General features: G+C 54.2%; 1 protein-coding gene across 5 annotated transcripts in view; it reads left to right on the top strand.

Annotated features, from left to right (window-relative positions):
* Positions 1 to 10,341, top strand: part of AHDC1 (AT-hook DNA binding motif containing 1) — a 63,890-nt gene extending 53,549 nt beyond the window's left edge. For all 5 annotated transcript variants that reach the window (XM_044237543.1, XM_044237547.1, XM_044237544.1 and 2 more), the window contains one exon: positions 9,907 to 10,341. The gene's annotated coding sequence lies outside the window, so the exon portion shown is untranslated. The remainder of the gene's footprint in view (positions 1 to 9,906) is intronic.
* Positions 10,342 to 20,095: the final 9,754 nt, after the last annotated feature.

Raw genomic sequence — 20,095 nt, 5'->3', positions numbered from 1 at the left:
GCGATGAGGACATTAGGGCTCCGGCAAGGGGAAGGGGTACAGAAATGAGCAGGAAGGATTTAAGGACAAGATCGGGCACCCCAACAAGAGGAAGTTGGGATTCAGGAAGGCGCCTGGGATTAGATGTTGGGGCAGTCTTCGGGAAGAGGTGGGGTGCTCAGGTGGGGAACCCACTCAGACATTCAGTCACTGAGATGGTTGGATGGGGCCATCTGGTTCAGTTCATCAAATATTTATTTCCCTTGCCTGTGCTAGGTCCTGGGCAGGTGCTACCTGAATCCCTGGAAACACTCACCCCATGACCTCTTGTGAGGGAGGGCATTTGCATGGCCCCATGGGAGATGAGTGAAGAGTGAATGAAGCAGGGTGGATAATTGGCCTCCAGGGCCCACCCAGGGTGCTGACCCAGCCTGGCTAGCTAGTTTCTCTAGGAGCCGCATTTACTTCAGGGTGCCTGGCCAGGGCCAGGCTGAGGGTATGGTCACTATATCTTGGTTACACTCTGCAAGGGCTTTACAAAATGGTCTGAAGTGTCTTTCCTGGTCTCCTTCGGGGCCCACCCAAAGATTATTTTTCACTGTCTCTGACCCGAGGCGGGGCTCACAGTGGTCGGAGGCAAGTGGGATGGGGATCCGGAGGTGGACAAGGGAGGCTGAGGTCCTGCTTGTGCCTGACCAGCCCCCACCCACCCAGCGGCTCTATCCCCAGGCTGGATAGTTCCTGCCGCCTAAGAAAAGCCAGTCTACCTTTCCTACAGCCAAATGCTTTTCCAAGTGTTCAGTTAAATTTTGCTGGATGTTTTGATCCTGTGTTTATCAGGCATGGTGTCCTCATGAGGTAGAGTCAAAGTTTTAGTATTCTCAAGGTTTTGTTTTCAGAAATGGAAAATAAAGGAGGGGAAACACCCCCAAAATGGGTTAAAAGGGACAAGGTCAGAAGAATCATTTTTTCAAAGCACAAGGTGCTCCAGGAAACACAGCCACAACTGGCCTATCAGATCCCACTGTCTGGACAGTTCTGTTTGGACAGAATTGCCCTGGATGTGGTGGGTGCTGGGGAAGTGGCCTAGGGGCCTGTCTGAGCCCTTCGCCCTCCACCGCTGCTGCCACCGCAGCCTCTTGGGAGAGCCTCTTCCTGGAGAAGGAACAGCAGGGCTCCTGGAAAGTCCCATCCCTGTGCTGGGGAGGCCATTCAAGGCCAGGGTGACTCCAGGTCCTGAAGTTGTGTCAGTGGAAACTTATTATCCCCTTTCTGCCTGACCCCAGGTCCCTTGGTGCCTGAAGGTGGCCAGGGGCAGCACGTGGGAATCAGGAGGCCTAGGGAAGGACCATTCCCCAATTGGCCATCAACATGCTTCGTGTCCTTGACCACACTTTTACTCCCTCCGGCCCTGGGCCTCTGTTTCCCCATCTGTTCAAGAAATTTGGCTTTGATAATCTCGTAGGTTTTGCAATTCTGCGTGGCATGGACAGTGGACCAAACTTTTTCTTTTTTTTTTTGGCAGCATATTTTCCTCCTAATGAAGCCAGGCCAAGATTAAAATGGCCTTCCATTCCCCATGCGCCTCACTGCAAGCCGCAGAGCTGCAGAGCTGAAGCAGGCCAGGGAGAAGCTGCTTAGGGTTTAAAATGTCAAACTCTTGATCCTCCTCACTGGAGGGGAGATGTCTCGTGGATAATCCAGAAATGTGAAATAATCCAAAAACCGTTCCTCCTGGGCTCTGGATGGGAAAATAAAACGAGTGTGGGGGCTGGGTGTTTGAGCAGGTCACAGCTCAGTGAGATACATAATGGAACCATCCAGTGAGGCCTGAACACAGGAGGAACTGGGATGCCATCCAGCCCCACATTCTGGCCACGCTCCCCACTCAGGGCTGGGAGTTGATAGTGCTGTCCTCAGACTGATGCATTCAGTTCTGGAGACATCTGTCCAGCCCCTGCCACGAAGCAGGCATTGGGGACACCCCACTTAGCACCACAGACGAAGTCCTGGTCCTCAGAGGGCTTTCAGTTGAGAGAGAAAGACAGTATGTAGGCTGACACAAAGCATTTGGTAAGGATTATCATAGGAAGGACTGCGAGGAGATTTCGGGAGCCTGCAGCAGGCTGACCAGATCCTGAAGTCGACGCCTGAAGGATGAAGGGACACCGGCTAGACAGGGAGTGGGAAGGGCATTCTGGGCAGAGGGAACAGCAGCGGGTGAAGCAGGGGGCAGGAAGGAGCTCAACCTTGAGGAACCGATAAGAGGATAGTAATTACTCACTGAGTGAGCAGGCAAAGCAGGCAGGGTCAGATCATGTGGGCAAGGCACCGGAAGGAGTTTGAACTATATTCCAAACCCAGTGGGGAGCCACTGAAGTTATCAGCTAGAAGGCTAACCCCCATACCCACACATACACCACCCCCCCTGCCCCAGAGCAAGGGCTGAAGGAGGGAGACCTCGTTCGCCAGCAGGCAGTGAGCATTCGGATGTGGGGCACTGGAGAAGCATGGGTTCAGCTCCGCCCCACATCTTGAGCCTTTTGCTGCCTGTCCTGATGCCAGGCACAGAGGAGACAAAGCAGACACGGTCCTGTCCTCAAGAGTTCAGCATCCACCCGGGGAAGATAAAACAGGTACACAAAGAACCGGAAAACAGCTGGTGGCAAGTGGCAGGTGCCCAAAGGCAGGGAGAAACAAAGTTTGTGTACCAGGAAGGTGGGTGTTCAGGTCACAGGTCATCTCTCAAGAGTTTTTGGTGAGAAAAGGGACCTACGTCTGTGCTGGGCCCTTCATGCAACACTGCCCCACTAAGCCTTCATGGCAGGCTGGAAACAGTAGTGCCCGTCCCTTGTCACCCCATCAGAGAGTTGAGGAAGTGGGTGCAGCTGGGAAGCTTGCCCAGGGGATCCACAGTTAGTCTGGTGGAGTCGGGATTCGAACCCAGTAATGCCCCTCCCACCCAGAACCTGGGTACCCTGCCATACCACTCTCCCAACACCCCACACCTACTAATTCCCCATCTGCAAAATGACACTTTGGTTGGACACTCAAATGTTTCAGGGTCTGACATTTTATCTTATTTTTTAAGATTTTATTTATTTGAAAGCGAGAGAGAAAGCATGGGGGGAGGGTCAGAGGGAGAAGCAGACCCCCCGCCGAGAAGGGAGCCCAATGCAGGAGTCAATCCCGGGACTTTTGGATCATGACCTGAGCCAAAGGCAGTTGCCCAACTAAATGAGCCACCCAGGTGCCCCGGGTCTGACATTTTAAGCGGATTTTGAGGTTCTGTGGAAGACGCTGCATTTAAGCTCAGCTTTGAATAGGCAAGATTTGGATGGACAGAGACTTGAAGGGAAAGGGCAAGGGGAGGGTCACACCCCACTATGAATTAGAAGAGGAAAGCTCAGGGGAGCCAGAATGGAGAATGTGGGACCCCCTTGGTCTGGGAGCTGAGCTGGTAGAACAGATGGAAGAGGAAGAGGGCGGGGAGTGCTGGGGTCCCAGCGTAGACCTCTCCAGACCCTGGAAAACCCAGCTAGGGAGACTGACTCCACATTGGGCCCTCATAGCTGAAGTCAGCCCTACCACACCCTGTGCCATTGGGAAGGGCCCTCCAAGGTGCTCAGGAATCTTTTGAGTCCCCCTCTCCGCCTTATTCCCTCTCAGGCATGGACCTGAGGCCAAGAGAAATGTCACAGGTCCTCCAAGGTTACACCAGCCTGGGGCCCAACCAGAGCAGGAAGCAGTTTCCAAGGCCTCCGGCCAACCAGGGTCAGCAGGCATGCCCGGACCTGGGCCAGGCCCCAGTTGCTCCGGGCTTTGTCTCTCTGCGTCTTGAAGCCTCAAGAGGTCACTTGATCTTGCCTCTGGCTCTAAGCAAGGAGCCCTCACGTCAGGGGTCAGCCATCCCTGCCCTGCCTCTTGTGGGCTTCTCTTCACACTCTGAGGTCGTCCTCCCTCCCATCCTATGTCTTGCCTCTCCTGCGGCCATTTTCAGGCCAAGCCTTCTTGTTCTGAGCCTTCATTTCCTGGAAATACAATCTCCCTGTGAACATACTCTCTCACACTCCTCCTCTCCCATCTCCCGACATCCCTGTGGACCCGGAAGAGCCCAAGGGAGTGAGGCCCTGGAAATGGAGGGGGCCAGCGAGGAGCATGCCGGAGGCACAGAGCAGCGTTTGTGCAGGGCCTGGTTCCATCCCTTACCAGTTACGTGACCCGGTGAGTCACATCACCTTGCTGTGTCTCTAGTGAGAATTAATGAGATTACCCATGAAGCCCGGTCCCTGGCACACAGTAAGCACATAGTCAGTGGATGGTACATGGGTGAACGAATGCCTCCCACCAGCTGAATTCTGTCACCCAGTCTGTGTGACTCATACACACCTCTGACCCTTTCCTCCTCGCTCAGGACTCTGTGGGTAGCCAGCCTCCTTCACCTGCTGTCCCTGTTGTCTCTTGGGAAGGATTTTGTGTCTCACGTGGGTGTGGGTCCTTTGGTGGGAGGCTCTGAATCACCACCTAGTTTTTGGCCTTAGCAACTGGGCTGATTCCTCCCTGGGGGGCCCCGAGGCAAGGTAAGTCACCAATACATACACACCCCGCCCCCTGCCAAGGGACCTAAAGCCTGATGGGCAGCAGGACCCAGACCTCTACATGACCCCGGTCAGCCAGAAGCCCTTCCCACGCAGGTCCTTCTCTCGGTGCCTCGTGTCTTTGTAAACACGCCATGGTTATATCTTGGCGGACTTGCCATCTTTGTCGCCATCACTTTTGCTGCTGTAGTGCCCTCTGTGCTAGAGGGCAGGATGAAGTAGGTTAAGTCTGTGCTCAACACACATGAACACCAGCCACCTGCCCCAGGCCAGGCACTATATCTGCTGCTGGGGAGACCACTGAACGTGACCAGCGGTGTCCTGCCCTTGTGGAGTTCAGGGGCTGTCAACAGGTGTCCACTGAAAGTCTCCGTGGAAGCATCATTCTCCAGCACAGGGTCTGAAATGGGCCCCCTGGGAATTCCAGGAACCCCCACCACCTTGAACCATGAGCAGGGCAAGCTGCAAAAGCTTCCTGGAGCCAGAAAATCAGAAAATGAGTCTTGGGGGCCCCTGGGAAGCTCAGTCGGTTAAGTTTCCGATTCTTGATCTCAGCTCGGTTGTTGATCTCTGGGTTATGAGTTCAAGCCCCATGCTGGATGTAGAGCCTATTTTATTTTATTTTATTTTATTTTATTTATTTTTATTCATGTAACAGAGAGAGAGATCACAAGTAGGCAGAGAGGCGGGCAGAGAAAGAGGAAGGGAAGCAGGCTCCCTGCTGAGCAGAGAGCCCAATGCACTACTCCATCCTAGGACCCTGGGATCATGACCCGAGCTGAAGGCAGAGGCTTTAACCCACTGAGCCACCCAGGCACCCCTATTTTATTTTATTTTTAAGTATTTTATTTATTTATTTGACAGAGAGAGATCACAAGTAGGCAGAGAGACAGGCAGAAAGAGAGGGGGGAAGCAGGCTCCCTGCTAAGCAGAGAGCCCGACGCGGGACTCGAGCCCACGACCCTGAGATCACCACCCGAGCCGAAGGCAGAGGCCCAACCCACTGAGCCACCCAGGTGCCCTGAGCCTTTTTTTTTTTTTTCTCAAGATTTTATTTATTTATTTAACAGAGAGAGAGAACACAAGTAGGCAGAGCAGCAGGCAGAGAGAGAGGGGGGAAGCAGGCTCCCTGCTGAGCAGAGAGCCCGATGCGCTACTCCATCCCAGAATCTTGGGATCATGACCTGAGCCAAAGGGAGAGGCTCAACCCACTGAACCACCCAAGTGCCCTGCCCATTTAATTTTTTTAAAAAAAAGAAGAAAGTGAAAAAAGAAAGTGGGTCTTGAACAAGTTTAAGGCTTCAGAACTGTAGTCCTGGGTCAGTCATCCAGTGGCTGCCGTGTTGCTGCCCTGACACCTGCCCCCAGCCCCCATCTGTTCCCCTCATTGTGGCCCCCAGAGTGCTTGTTCTTCAACATTTCTGGACGCATGGTGTCTGGAGTCCCCCAGATATTTACTGGATGAATGGATTCCAGCCCGTTTTCTCCTGTGCCTCCATTGCTTCCCATCTGTCGACTGCATCCCCTCCCCCCCCACCCCGCCCCTCCAGTCTCCTTGCCTACAAAGTAAGGGCCCAGCCACTAGCCTGGTAGTCCAGATATTCTGCTCTTCCTTTTCTGCCCTGACCTCCTCCTCACATACCATCCCTTTCCAGCCCTAGAATGTGGAATTAGGAGGGAGCTTTCTTTACCCCAGTGTGCCCTGTGCCTTGTCCCTAGCTTTCCCTGGTCTGGGCTCTCCCTTTCCTGCCCACCATCCATCTCCCACCTGTCAGTTCCTATCTTTCATTCACATGTCACCTCCTCCAAGAAGCGCTCCAGGATCTTTCCCAGGCCCACTTAATCTCCAGCCCTTTATGCATCCATGACAGCCCTTCCCAGGAATGTCCTCACCACATCATCGGCTCCTTTAGTCTGGTTGCTCACTCCTGTGCGTGTTCCCTGTTTTCCTTAGCTCCCCCATGACCTGTTCAGCCCCCTACTTCACTTAAAGACTGAATCCCAGAGAGGGAGAGGACTTGCCCTAGGTGACACAGCACACCCGGCTCAGACGCTCACGCGTTCTCTCTGCCTTCTGCTCTACTGCCTTGTTTGTGTTAGACCCCTTTCTGGAGGGCAGAGATCCGCAGGTGGAAGTGAGACCATAGCTCCTGGCCTGGCAGTCAGTGGGCGTGAATACATGTCTGCTGGTCGCTGAAATGAGTGCACGGATGTGTGCGCCTTCTTGGGGGAGAGCTGCTCTCCGTGGACGGCCTGATTTATACGTGAACTGAGCACTGCGAGTGCCTGCTCAGCTAGCCCCTGATGCTCCCAGTGCCAGCCCCTCCTGACGGGCAGAGACCGCTTCCCACCTCGACACCTCAGCCAGTAAAACTGCTGGGCCCTGAGGACTCTGTAGAATGTGGCTCTGCAGTCCTCGATTATAGAGGCACTAAAAGGTTAAGTCTCAGGAACAATGGCTGGTGTCCTGGGGCTCCAGGCTCAGGCTGGCACTGGGGATAGAGAGGTACCGCATACAGGTCTCTGCCCTGGAGGAGCGTGGAAGGGAATGAGAAGTGCACCAGTAGCTATGGTAACAGGGTGGCCTTAGGAGGCATCCTGGAGGTGTGCAAGACCTGAGCTGGACCATGCTGCGCCGCTCAGACTTAGAGCGGTCATCACTCTGGCATTCAGTCAGCACCGTCTCGACCCCAGCGTGTGCTGGGCACCGTGCTCAACAGTGGCCTGAAAAGCAAGAGTTCCTCCTGCCAAGGCAGGGTTAGGTGCCCTGCTTGGTGCTCCTGGAGCCCTCCGGACATCCCTTGGCACTGCCCCCATCTCTCTGCCTTGGGACTCCCAGCTCTGGGGTCTGCTTTGCTTCCCTCTAGACTCCATGAGCCCCTCAAGGGCAGGGGCCAGATCTGCCTCCTCTGCTGTGTCCCCAGTGCCCAGCGCAGGGCCTCACCTGGCACCACAGCCTTAGTTCTGTTTTGTGGAGTTGAACCCAGTGAGGTCAGGGTCTCGCGGGGCTACGGGGCATCCTCCCTTCTCCAGGCTCAGGACCCTCTGGACTTGTTTCTCTCCTCAGCCCTCATCCCCACGATCCCCCGATGCTGGCCAAGTCCTGAAAGGTGGGGAGGGCAGGGGGAGGAGGAAGGTGAGACAGGGAGGGCTGAGCAGAGGGCGAAAAAGCCTCCCTGCTGCCTGGCCACAGGCACCGCGGGAACAGTTCTGGCAGGAGCTGCCTGCTGGGCTGAGATCACCATGGAGACCTGGCTTGGAGAGGGTCACTGGCAGTGGCTAAGGGCCGGAGGGGGCGGGGGCGACAGGGATTTGTGCAGAGGCTCCCAGCCTGCCCCGGGGCCCTTCTGGGGAGCAGGGAAGGCTGGGGCTTAGTATAGTCCACTTGCTGAGTGGTTTGGGGCAGCCGGTCCTGAATCTCCCCCTCACTTGTCACCCAGGCACACTCTACCTGTCGCCCCAGCAGAGGTTCCTTAGCTTGGCAGCTGTTCTTCAGCCGAAGTAAAGCTGCCCTACAGAAAAGGCCTCCAGCCCGCACCCCCGCCCGCACCCCCCCCCCGCCGCCCTGGCTGAACACATTCCCCAGATACAGTCGTCCTGGCCCTAATGGATACCCTCCTTATGGCTCCAGGTTGTCTGCTTATCACCCAAACTGGAGGACTGTCCATCCTATTGGCACCCCTGGCCCCAAGAGCTGCTTTTCCACCATTTGCCCTGGTTCTGATACAACTGCACCCTAAGAGGCGCACCCCTTCCCCCATCCTCTGCTCCCTCGCTCCCTCCAGCCTCTGCTTGCCACCTGGGCTGATAGACTGGGATGGGGGCTGCCTCTACCTATTGGGAGCCCACCTGGTTCCCCTGGCCTTGGGTCGGGGGTGGGGGGAGTCCTGGCAAGTCCAGCCTCAGGACAAAAGTCTTCCCCAGGGCTGACTGCCCAGCAGACAGCAGCTGAGGCTGAGCAGAATTTAAATGTGGCCCTGTTGGGAAGGGGAGCCAAGAAAGGACAAGAGAGGAAAGGCTTTCTGTGGCCGCCTGCTTCCTGCAGGCGTGGGGGAGGGGGGGTGTTCTGCTAGGGGGTGTTAGAAGGCAGTTGTAGCTCCCCCCACCCCTTAATTCTGGTGGGCTGGTCACTCACCGAGTGCAGGGACAGGGTCTTGAGAATAATGGAGTCCATCGCTGTCCCTCTGGGCATCTTCCCACTAGCCTCTGCAAAGCCTGGAGAAGGGGTACTTCAGAGCTCCAGCATCTGGTGACTGTAGGGTCTGGGAGCTTGGAAGTTTCTGAGCCTCAGCAGCCAAACACAGATGGTATTGTGTTGGGCCATTTCTTTATTCCTTTATTCAGACAAACATCCCGGTCACCTTGCCTTTGGAAGGAACCAAACGGCATTGGAGGGCACAGGGAAAGGGCTGGAATTAGAAGAAATGAAAGTGCACAGGTGTGCAGTTCATACCTGTCTGTGCTCAAGCCCTTTGCTCCCCACTGTGTCATTCCTCAAATAGCCTAGCTTGCAGGAAGTACTAAACTCATTGTTATATGAGGAAACCGAGGCTTGGGGCACCTAGCTGGCTCAGGCCCCAGGAAAATAATAATGGTGTATAATCAGCATCATTTCTTATGTTTCCTGTACCAGGCTTAAGCCATCTTAAGCCTCTGAATCCTCCCAACAAACCTATGGGATAGTTTGATTATCAACTCGTTACAGATGAGTAAACTGAGGCTCATGGAGATTCACTGACTTGCCCAGCATCCTAGAGCTGTCCAGGGGTGGTGCTGGCATTCGAACTCAGCTGTGTCTGACTCAAGAGCCCAAGTCTCTGGCAGATTGTGCTGCCTGGAAACCCAACCTCTCTCCAGGAGCCTCCTTTACCTCTCAGGGAGGCAGGCTGTGGATACAGACCTGTTTTACAAATGGGGAAACTGAGGGGCGCCTGGGTGGCTCAGTGGTTAAGCCGCTGCCTTCGGCTCAGGTCATGATCTCAGGGTCCTGGGATCGAGTCCCGCGTCGGGCTCTCTGCTCAGCGGGGAGCCTGCTTCCTCCTCTCTCTCTCTGCCTGCCTCTCTGCCTACTTGTGATCTCTGTCAAATAAATAAATAAAATCTTTAAAAAAAAAAAAATGGGGAAACTGAGTTCAGAGAAGACCAGGAACAGTCCATTGTCTCACGAGGGGCTATTTGGAGTGCTCTGGGAGAAGGAACAGTGTGATTAGCTTCTCCCAGAATCCTGGTAGGAACTGAGTGGGGGTCCCACTCTTAGCCTCCCTGTTCTTAGAGCTCAGTGTCTGTGCCCACCACTGACTTCTGCTTCTTCTTTTGTGTTTCTTTGCAGCTTTCAGAAAACCAACGCCAAGATCCCTCCCAGCGTCCGCATTGTCCTCTGGCAGGAGCGCTTGCCCCTCCACCTCCCCCCCCCACCCCACCTGTCCCCCTTGCACTACCATCTCCACCCCCACCCCTTCCCGCCCATCTCCTCCACGCAGAAGCCGAAGGTGAGCCCTTTCTGCACAAAACCAGCAATTGTAAATACTTTTTAAAAATGTACAAAACTTAAAAACAAAACACAGTTTTAGAAAAAGACAAAAAAAAAAAGAGAGAGAGCGAGAGAGCGCGCGAGCGTGTGCAAGAGGTTGCGAGCGGGGGCCCCCCCGAGGTGTCCAGAGCCCCTGCAAGTATGCACTGAGACATTTATCTACAGGTCGTTTGACAAAAATGAACAATATCCTATTTATTGTATATACTGTTTTATTATAAATCGTGGATTGTATATTGCATTCTGTAAACCTGCTGTGGTCCCGTGGTGTGCAAATTCGCATGGTGGGGGGGAGGGGCAGAACCTCTTGCGGGAGCTTTTTTTTTTTCCCTTTCTTTCTTATTTTTCACTCTTTTGGGTTTTCTCTTCTGTTGTTGTTGTTGTTTTCTGTTTTGGCAGGACACACCCAAAGATCCAAGTTTGTATTAAAAAGAAATGAAAAAAAGCAAAAAAAAAAAAAAAAAAAAAAAAAACCACCTCGTGTCTTGTGAAAGGGGGTGAGGGGGTGAGTGAAGGGTGGATGGAATGGAAGGCATGGTTGGGTTTTGTCACCAGACACTGGCTCCCCAGAGTTGAAATACCCCTTCATGTGTTCCCACCTTCTGCCAGAGATCTGAGTCAGCTTTGCATTGGAGGGTACCAGACCCCTCCCAGATTACAGCCCAGGCCCTGGGTCTCCCCTGCCACAAGGGGATCCCCAGCCTGCACCCCAGGGCTTCTCGGCCCCTGCCCATGCTTTAGGTCCCAGACCCAGGGATTCTGCCTCCTAAACCCTGTCTTGGTCCTGGGTCTCCCCTGATTCTGAAACCCATGTTGTGTCCCATGCCCCAGGATCCCACAAGTACGGGAATGCCGGCCTCTTAGACCCCTCTTCTCCCCTTCTCCCCTCAAGTCCTATGTGTCCTCTCCTGGAGGGATCCCTGTTATAAATCAGGTCTCGAAGTTTCTTTGCTTCTGGACCCTCTCATTCCATCCCAGATCCCAGGTCTCTTGACTCCAGCCCTTTCTTTTTTCTTTTTCTTTTTTTTTTTTAATTTTTTTTTTCAACGTAACAGTATTCATTGTTTTTGCACCACACCCAGTGCTCCATGCAATCCGTGCCCTCTCTAATACCCACCATCTGGTTCCCCCAACCTCCCACCCCCGACTCCAGCCCTTTCATTTGTACTGTGTCATCCCAGCTTCTGGGCCCTACAGTTCTCCTCTGGTTCAGGGACACCTGTCTTTGAGATGCTCATGCCTTCCTAAGCCCAAGAACTCTTATGGGGGAGCCCCTTTTCCCACAAGGACTGGAGTACCCCCTGTTTATCTCTCATTCACCCCAGGTCCTTTGGCCTCCAGGCCCCCATTTTGCCTCAGCACACCTGATGTACCTGTTTCTGCCTGTGCAAATTCCAGAGTTTGACTAGGCCAGTAACCCCAATATTTCTGCCTTCCCCGTTCTTACCCTGAACCCCAAATGCTGGGTCTGTTTCCTCCCAGCATTTGTAAACTATGTATAAAGAAAACTCAATCCTGTGCCTATTTCTGGTGGACCTGGAAAGGCTAAATTGTTCCCCACTCCCTGACTTTGGGAGGTCTTGGCTGCCCTTAATCAAATTCATGCCCACTTTGGGCTGCCTGGTCTTTAGCAAGAAGCTTTTCCCATAGATCCCCTGGTGACTGTGGCTCTCTGTCTCCCCACTGAAGATCAGGGAGACCCTGAGGAACCCTCTGAGGGACACACACCCCCAGCTTCTGGGGACCCATACCTGAGAGAGGATGTCTGAGGATTCAGATGGGGCAGGTAAAACAATCCCCCAAAACCACAGCCTCTGTGCCGAATGTGAGGCTTATCCATCCCCCAAGTCCCCTCTGTGTGTCCCCAACTCTCAGATGAAAACATTGTCACCACACTCCCTGGTGAGGCAAAGACAACAACACAAGCTCAAGGCCACAATCCAGTATGCTGTTGCAAGGGGAGGCAGGGAGCAGTAAGACCCAGTAAGAGTCGGGAAGGGGATCTTTGTTCCCAGAGGAGTAAACAGCATGTGCAAAGACCTGGGGGTGGGGGCGGTGGGGCAGGTGGCCACCACAGTAGGTAGGTCTGCACTTTGTGCAGAGGGGAAAGGACAGGGAGAGGGCTTTGGCAAGGTCACTTTGGGGCCCAGCGGAGGCTGGTTGGAGTAGGTGGCATGGAAGAAACCAGTGCAGGAGGTGACAGAAGCTTGTTTTCAGCCCCTGAATCGCCTACAGGGAGAAAATAAGTGTGTTCGGCACTGCTGAGGAAGCAGAAGCAGCTTGGGGTCACTGTCCAGGTTGGGGCAGGTTGGGGGGGGCGGTGCTCTGAAGGCTCCGTAGGGGGAGGGTGCCCAGAGGAGTTTCTGTGAGGAAAGGGGCAGGAGGGGGAATTCAGTGGAAGGGACTAGGGCTCTACTTGAAATGGGGAGAGAAGGAATGAAAGCTTGTGTGCCCAGGAATTGGTGGGGGTTGGGAGGGACAACCCATGAAGGAAATGGGAGTTTAGGGAGGTGATTATAGCCCAGCGAGGGGGCTCATTAACTTGAAGAGGGGTTTGGAGGAAGGATGGGGATTCACTGCAAAGAGTAGAGCTACAGTTTCTGGGCTGGGAGAAAGAGTTGGAGAGGGAGCTCCTGGAAAGTGAAGTTGGGGGGGCTGAGGAGAGAACAGGAGCTCAGGGAAAGGAGGGGGCTCAGTCTGTGGCTTAGTAAGGGGTGAGGAAGGCAGAGGTGCATCTTGGAGAGCAGACTTGAGAGATCTGCCAGGACCAAGGGCCCAGCCTTTGGGATGGAAGGCTCTCTGACCCTGTCCAGGTGGGTGGGGCAGGGATGGGGGGTGTCACCCTATTCTGATCTGTTCTTTCAGAAATTTCAGCCTTACCACAGCCACAGCCCTACACCTGATTGCAAAAAGCATCAAGACAATGTGGGTCCCAGATGTTTGGGTTTCACCACCATTAGTAAATACTTCCCTGTTTTTATTCCTTAAAACAATCCTTGAGGTAGAGAAGATACTCATCCCATTTATAGATGAGAAGACAGGTTCAGAGACCTGGAGTAAGTGACTTGTCCAAGATCACATGGGAAGTGGGAAGTAGTCTGAGCCTTCCTCTTTCATAACAATTTAAAGAAAAAATCCTGCTGAAAAAATTCACACAGAAAAAAGATTCGCTTAAAGGTTAAGTAAAAAACAAGAATAGGAAATCATTTCTTTAATTATGTGCCAGGTACTATTCTAAACTATATAAAATTCATGCCGTCTCCACAACAATTCTATGATAAGGCTTTATTGTAATTATTCTCCTGTTTTACAGACCGGAAACTCAACTCATAGAGAGGTAATTTACAAAGACCACTCATTGTGATAAGAGGAGAGTTCAAACCCAAATAATTTGTTGTGGAGTCTGCTTGCTTTGCTGTCCTGTTAAAAGTGAAAACCCACTCTACCCACATCCCTGGTAATAACCCACATGTCTACATTTTCAGGTCCATTCATGGAGATCAGTGGTTCTCAGTCCAGAAGTTCTGATTTCATTGGGCTGGGTGGGGTCTGGGCGATGAAATTTTTAAAAGCTTACACTGATGGTTCTGATGTGCCAAGTGGAGAACCACTAACCCAGCTATTGTGCTGAGTGTTTACACACAAGCAGCCACCTGTGTGCAAACACCTATATTTAATGTGTTATCCTAGGTGTTCAGGTGTTTGTAAGATGCTTTTCTTGTGTATGCACTGTGGTATCCATTAGTGCTTTTCACCGAGTGGCTGTAAATTACTATGGGTTTTCCGAGTGACTGTTAGAGGCACTGAAAAACACATTCATTCAACAAATATTTCTTAAGCACCTACAGGATTCCAGGCAATAGCCCAGGCACTTGGGGATGCAACAGTGAACAAAACAGATGGGGTGTCTGCCTTTGAGTGTATCATCTTTTGGAATTGACAGACTGGTCTTTTCTCTTTGCCTATGTGTGGCAGGGGGATAGCTGCCCTTGGAGGTTGCTGAAGGGTGAATGTCTAGCTGGGAGATCTTAGGAGGGTGAGACATGCTGGTTGTTATGTGCTTGGGGTGGGGGGTGGCCGGGGGCCTCTGGCCCTACTTGTAGATGTGTTAGAGAAGGAGACCTAGGGCATGTTTCTAACTTTGAATGCGTGTGGCTGCCTATGTGGCATGTGTGTAAAGAAGTGCATGAGCTAGACCTATGAAAAGGTAGACAACAGGATGAAGGGGTGTGATGGGGAAGGGCTGTGCACAAGGTAGGCACCAGCGCACATGCACACACACAAACACACATACAGCCAGCTGCTGCAAGGAGGATTCTGGTTTCCAGTCCCAGGGCACCGACTCCCAGGGCCAGGAGAACTCTGCTTCTGCTCCGGGTATGTGGAGGAGGCACAGCTGGCGCTGGAAACTCCAGAGTGGGAGGAAGGGAGGGAGAGCAAGGGAGGGAGGCTGGGGAGCCACATCCTTGATCTCTGGTCTGTTTCAGCAGTTCCGGACTTGGTGCTCTGGGTCTCTGTGTGACTCTGGGTCTCCCTCTCTCTGATGTCCGGATATTGGCATTCTCTTTCTTTCTTCTGGGTCTTGGGCTTGGAGGCTGATCACATGACTCTGGGTCACCACCTCTCCAGCCTACTTGGCTCTCTGTCCCCACTCTAAGTCTGTCTCTGCCTCCATGTCTGACTCTGTCTCCGTGTCCTTCCTTGTCCTTGCCAGGTGGGGGGAAGGGGCCCAGTGCTCAGGGAGCAGGTGTCAGCTCACTCAGGCAGCAGGGAGTGAAGCCAAGGAGGGCACAGAGCCAGCAGCCCCTGGACACACAGCCACACTCCAGGACACACTGGGGTCGCTCACAGGAACGCACAATGACATACATGGAGAGATGGGTTCTCAGGGACATATACACAGGTGCGCAGTTCAACACACTGCTAAGCCCAGAAACCCAAGGGTGCCAGACAGAGGGTCACATGCAGATACCAAGGGGTCATGAACACACAAACTGATGAAAACTTATTCAGGCACACACCAAAACAGTCACAGGCACAATCAGTGCATTTTTCTAGAGGAAAACCCAGAGCCATGGGCACACAAATGGAAACAAACATACGTACACTTTCAGTCTTGGGCAGACACACAGGCTTAAAGATAGCAGACACAATCACTCACTGGAACACAGATGTCCAAAGGCCCAGGTACACTCTGTTACACCTGAGCTATCAACATCCAGAGCCACATATATTCAGGATAGGGACGCAAATAAGCACAGACAGGCAAATACCCTCAAGGACAACAAGAACCAGGGCAAGACAGGCGCACTGAGGGACACGCCCAGCACAGGCGGAACATCCTCAGGTACACAACCCCCCTTGGGGCTCGCTCGGGAGCACCTGGGGACACGCCCACAGGCGGCGGGAGCCTGGAGTGGGGAGCAGCGCGGCCCCAGCGCACCTGGCGCCCACGGCGAGCCCCCAGGCGCCCCGAGTGTGCGTGCCCGTGCGTGCGTGCGTGCGTGCGTGCGTACCCGCCCGTGCGCGCCGCCACCTGTGGGAGGAGAGGTGCGCACTGCGCCCGGGGCTGCCCGGCTGGCTCGGCGCGGATTGCGGGGGGAGCTGTTGCCATGGAGCGCAGAGCGCGGCAGCATACTAATGGGTCGGCCAGGGGCGCTGCCCCCTGGCCAGCCGGGCTCCCTCCTCCCGCTCCTTCGTCCTGTTCCTCCGAAGTCACTCCGGGCCCGCGGCCCGGCCGTCGACCCCCACTCCAAAAGGCCGGAGCCCTGGGGGACGGTCAGGAGACCTGGCTCCCCGGACGCTTGCGGCCTCGACTTCCCGGGAGAAGGCCCAGACCCGTGGTGCGAAGCAGTGCGAGGGCGGAGCGAGGGCCTGGGATACTGCAGGGGCTGCCCCGCCTGGGCCTGGGCGCGGGCACCAAACAGGCGAGGCAGCTGGGAGCGCAGGTGCTGCCTTGGAATGGGGGTGGCTATCCTGGGAGGGTGGGAAATGAAGGGGGGAACGTAACCCTTTTGTCGCCAGAGGGCCCATCAATCTGTTGTCCTTAGGCTTGGCTGGGGGTGGGGGGAGAGCCACAAAGACACTTGACCAATCTTAGTAGTAGTACAATCCATACCCCTCTCTCCATTTTCATTGCTCCAGTGTTGGCTTGACCTGCAGGAGAGGAGGGCATCAGTTCCCAACACTTCAGTTCTGCCTGTAGTCTGCCTGGTGATGCAGTGTGCGCTGAGGACTGAGGGGACGGGGGCAGAGGCACTGGAATGGTTAACACCTCCCCATACCTCGATCCCAGTCCCAGAGTCCCCCTTTCATACAGCCTTGACCCGTGCCCCCTTAGCCCCACTCTTTTAATTGGCATGGAGGGGCAGGGTGGTACCCTGGCGATGGTACCCTGGCGGCGGGGGAGGGAGCCAGCAGAGGGTTTGCAGGTAGAGAAAGTGGGAGGGGGGCCTAATGGGGGGGAAAACCAGGCGGTTGCCTAGCAACCCCACAGCTGTCTGTTGACCTAGAAGAAGCTGCGCTGTCTTGACACAGCTGGTGTTTACATGTAACCGAGGCTCTGGCTTAGCACTTGCTTGGAGGAAAGCTGAGGCAGGGCCCTCATGGCCGCCTGGCCCTGGCCCCCGGTTGCGGGTGGGCTCCGTGCCTGCCTGCCCTCTTTGCTTCAGCTCCCACCTCAAGTCCAACCAGGAGAGAGTGGGAGGGCAGATCTCAGACCTGGAGGCTTTGGAGCTGGGGAAAGTTGATGGACACACACACACACACAACCACACACACATACTCAACCTGAGGTCTTGAACACAGAAAGGATGGGAGACTAAGAAAGGGACTAGGGAGGAGGGTGCCCAGTTTGTGCACAGATTTCAACCGGCACAGAGAACACCAACATTCTCAGGGACATGTGAACATACAGACCCACAAAATTAAACTGACTTAGGCACTCACACACACATGGGCACAGAGATGCCCACTGACACCATGATACCCAGACAGACACACCAACACAGAGAAACAAAGTAATCAAGTGGTTGAAACCCAGACACACCGACATCTTGATACAGAGGATAAACAGGTACCGACCATCCAGCGGGGACGCCTGGGTGGCTCAGTCGGTTAAGCATCTGCCTTTGGCTCAGGTCATGATCTCAGGCTCCTGGGATTGAGCCCCACATTAGGCAGGGAGCCTGCTTCTCCCCCCTGCTCCCCCTGCTTGTGCTCTCTCTCCCTCTCTCTCTTTCTCTCTCTGACAAATAAAATTTTAAAAACAAACAAACACATGACATGTATACAGTGTGTATATATACATGTATACAGAACCCCCCTCCATGTGTTCACACCAGCAACTGTCCCACGAACCCAGTTTATCCCAGCTAGAGTGTGCTGGTCTACGTCAGGGCCCCCGCATACAGAGTCACCCACACGGACACAGCGCACAGAAACCCGCAACTCTTCAAAGCTTTATTGATTGCCCAAGGCAGACAGTCACTGACACTACTGACAGAGGCAAAGACACACCCAGGAGCCCGACACGTGAAAAGGCACAGGTCCCTGAAAGACCACGGGCCCTGACTTGTCCCACCCGCTCCCACACAAATACTGTAGCACAAACACATGCCGGCCCAGGGTGTGGGCAGAGCAGAGACTCCTCCCGGCCCTGAGCGTCAGCGGCTGTGCCTTGGGGTCAGAGAGCCCAAGTGGCCCCAGGACAACTGCCAGATGAGCCCATGTGTCCTGTGCCCTGTCCCCTGACCCTCAGCTCTAGGGAGAAAACCACCAGCTCTTTTACTAGGAGCCCCCAGACGGAGGGAAAAGATCACGCTCACCACCACCACCCCCCCGCTCCACCCTGGGAGCCCCTATCTAAAGCGACGTCCTCCGGAATCCCTGGACAAAAGAGGCACTGTCCTGCTCAGATGAGCTCCTGTCTGATGGAGGCCATATCTCTCTCCCAGGCAGCTCTGGACACCACAGATAGACGGACACACACACACACGCACACGCATGCACGTGTGAGAGAGCATGTGGCAGCTCCTGGGGGGTTCTCGAGGGCCTCCTGATGGAGGTGAGCCTGGGACCTGACTTTGGAAGTCAGGGGAAGGAGTGAGCTGAAGAGAGAGCCTCCTTTTCTTACCCCAGACCCCGCCCCTCATCCAGCAGTTTCTGCTCCCCCCAGGGCCCCAGGGGCCGGCCAGGCCCCACAGCCCCAGCAGCCCAAGCAGTGAGCAGAGGAGGAGAGCGGATATTTTTAGCTTCTCTGCCACTGACATTTCGCAGCAGGCGACCTGGGGTGAAGCTGAGTGAGTGCTGAAGGCTGGGAGCAGCCGACAGCGCCTTCCCGCCCCCATGCACAAGCACACACAACTGTGCACACACACAGCCCTGTCCCCCAACACCGCCGTGCTCACATGAGGGCCGCAGCTTCAAGCCCACAGTCACACACCTAGACACACACGTGTGCACCTATGCACACACTTGGTTCACAGGCCTAAGACCTCACACACCTAGACACAACACGTGTCTATTCACACACCCAGATACACACACAGTTCATACCTAGAACCCACTTCCCACACCTGGCCAAGTGTACACACACTCCTTTGTCATTCAGTCAAGAAGGCAGATCTGGTGACGACTGAGTTTTGGCACTCTTCTAAACGCCAGGGAGACTGTGAGCGAATTCAGCAAAAATTCTCCATCCCTCGCGGAGTTTATGTTATGTTCCCGTGAGGGAAGTAGGAAGTTTGACAACAAACAAAAAACAAATAAGCAAAGTATTGCTTCAGGAACCACATGTATAACCCAATCCCCCAAAATATACAACCATACATGTGAATGGCTCCCTAACATTCGCTCCCTGACAAATACACACAACAGCACACACAGCCCGTGGCCAAGACTCACACAGACAACTCCACACCTACCTCACAACAGTCACCAACACGCACACTCTGCCACACACATCTGCAGTTACACGCTTCACAAACACTCATGCAACTCGAACACCTGACACAGGGCACAAACGTAGCCACACACACAGTGTGCAGAGCTGGACACGTTCCTTACCCACCTACGTGGAATAGAGCCTCCACAAGAGCCCATAAGTGCAGGATCACACAACTATGCCCCCCACACACACACGTGCACACCATTCCTTCAGGTCAAATTTCTCCCTCTGCCTATCGCTAACGTACACATGCACACATTCCCATAATCCTGCTCCAACCCAGTGAAGTCCAGGTCTGCTTGCCACACGCTCATGGGTAAACACAGGGACTCCTGGCACACTCACGACTCAGACACAGACACACCCCACCTGCACACTCTAAAGAGGCTACGTACCCTAAGTCAACATAGACCCGATCTCCCACCCACAGTCCCTCCCTCATTTCTCATGAGGTGATTGTGGTCACTGCAGATCACACATGAACCCAGAACACCTCCAAGACTCTGATCCTGCTGTCTCCACACCAGTCCCCAAGGGGCTCAGCGTTTGCCCCTGGTGCCCAGGCTAGAGGTGGAGGCAAAGGAGAAGCAATGCTTCTCAGATCGACTCCCTGCTCCCTCCTTCCATGTCCCTCCCCTCCTTCCTTGCTCCTTGAGTTTCTTTCCTTCTACTTCTCCATCTCCCCATCCCACCTCCCCAGTAGTCCTTGGCCCAAAACCAAATTTTCTTCTCTTCCAGGTTCTGCTGCCCTAGAAGACAATTTTTTTTTTTTTAAAGGCAAAAAAGCAAGAGTCATTGTCAAATCCTGAAGTCCTGAGAGGAAGAAAGAAAGAATGTGCCAAGGGAAGGAAGGATAGGACCAACCGGCCCATGGGCTAGCATGCACAGCTGGGAGAAGCAGCCCTGTGTGTTCCCGGGTCTGCTGTGTTACCCTGGGTCAGTGGCTATTCCTCTCTGGGTCTCCCTTCTGCCTCTGTACAAAGAGGGAGTTGCAGGGGATGATTCTGAGGCAGTGAGATTCTCAGAGGCACTCAGTGGCGG

The sequence above is a fragment of the Neovison vison genome, chromosome 2, assembly GCF_020171115.1.
Source record: "Neovison vison isolate M4711 chromosome 2, ASM_NN_V1, whole genome shotgun sequence".
In the NCBI taxonomy this organism is placed as follows: Eukaryota; Metazoa; Chordata; class Mammalia; order Carnivora; family Mustelidae; genus Neogale; species Neogale vison.
Note: the sequence above shows the minus strand (reverse complement) of the source record. Positions and strands in the feature narration are given on the sequence as shown.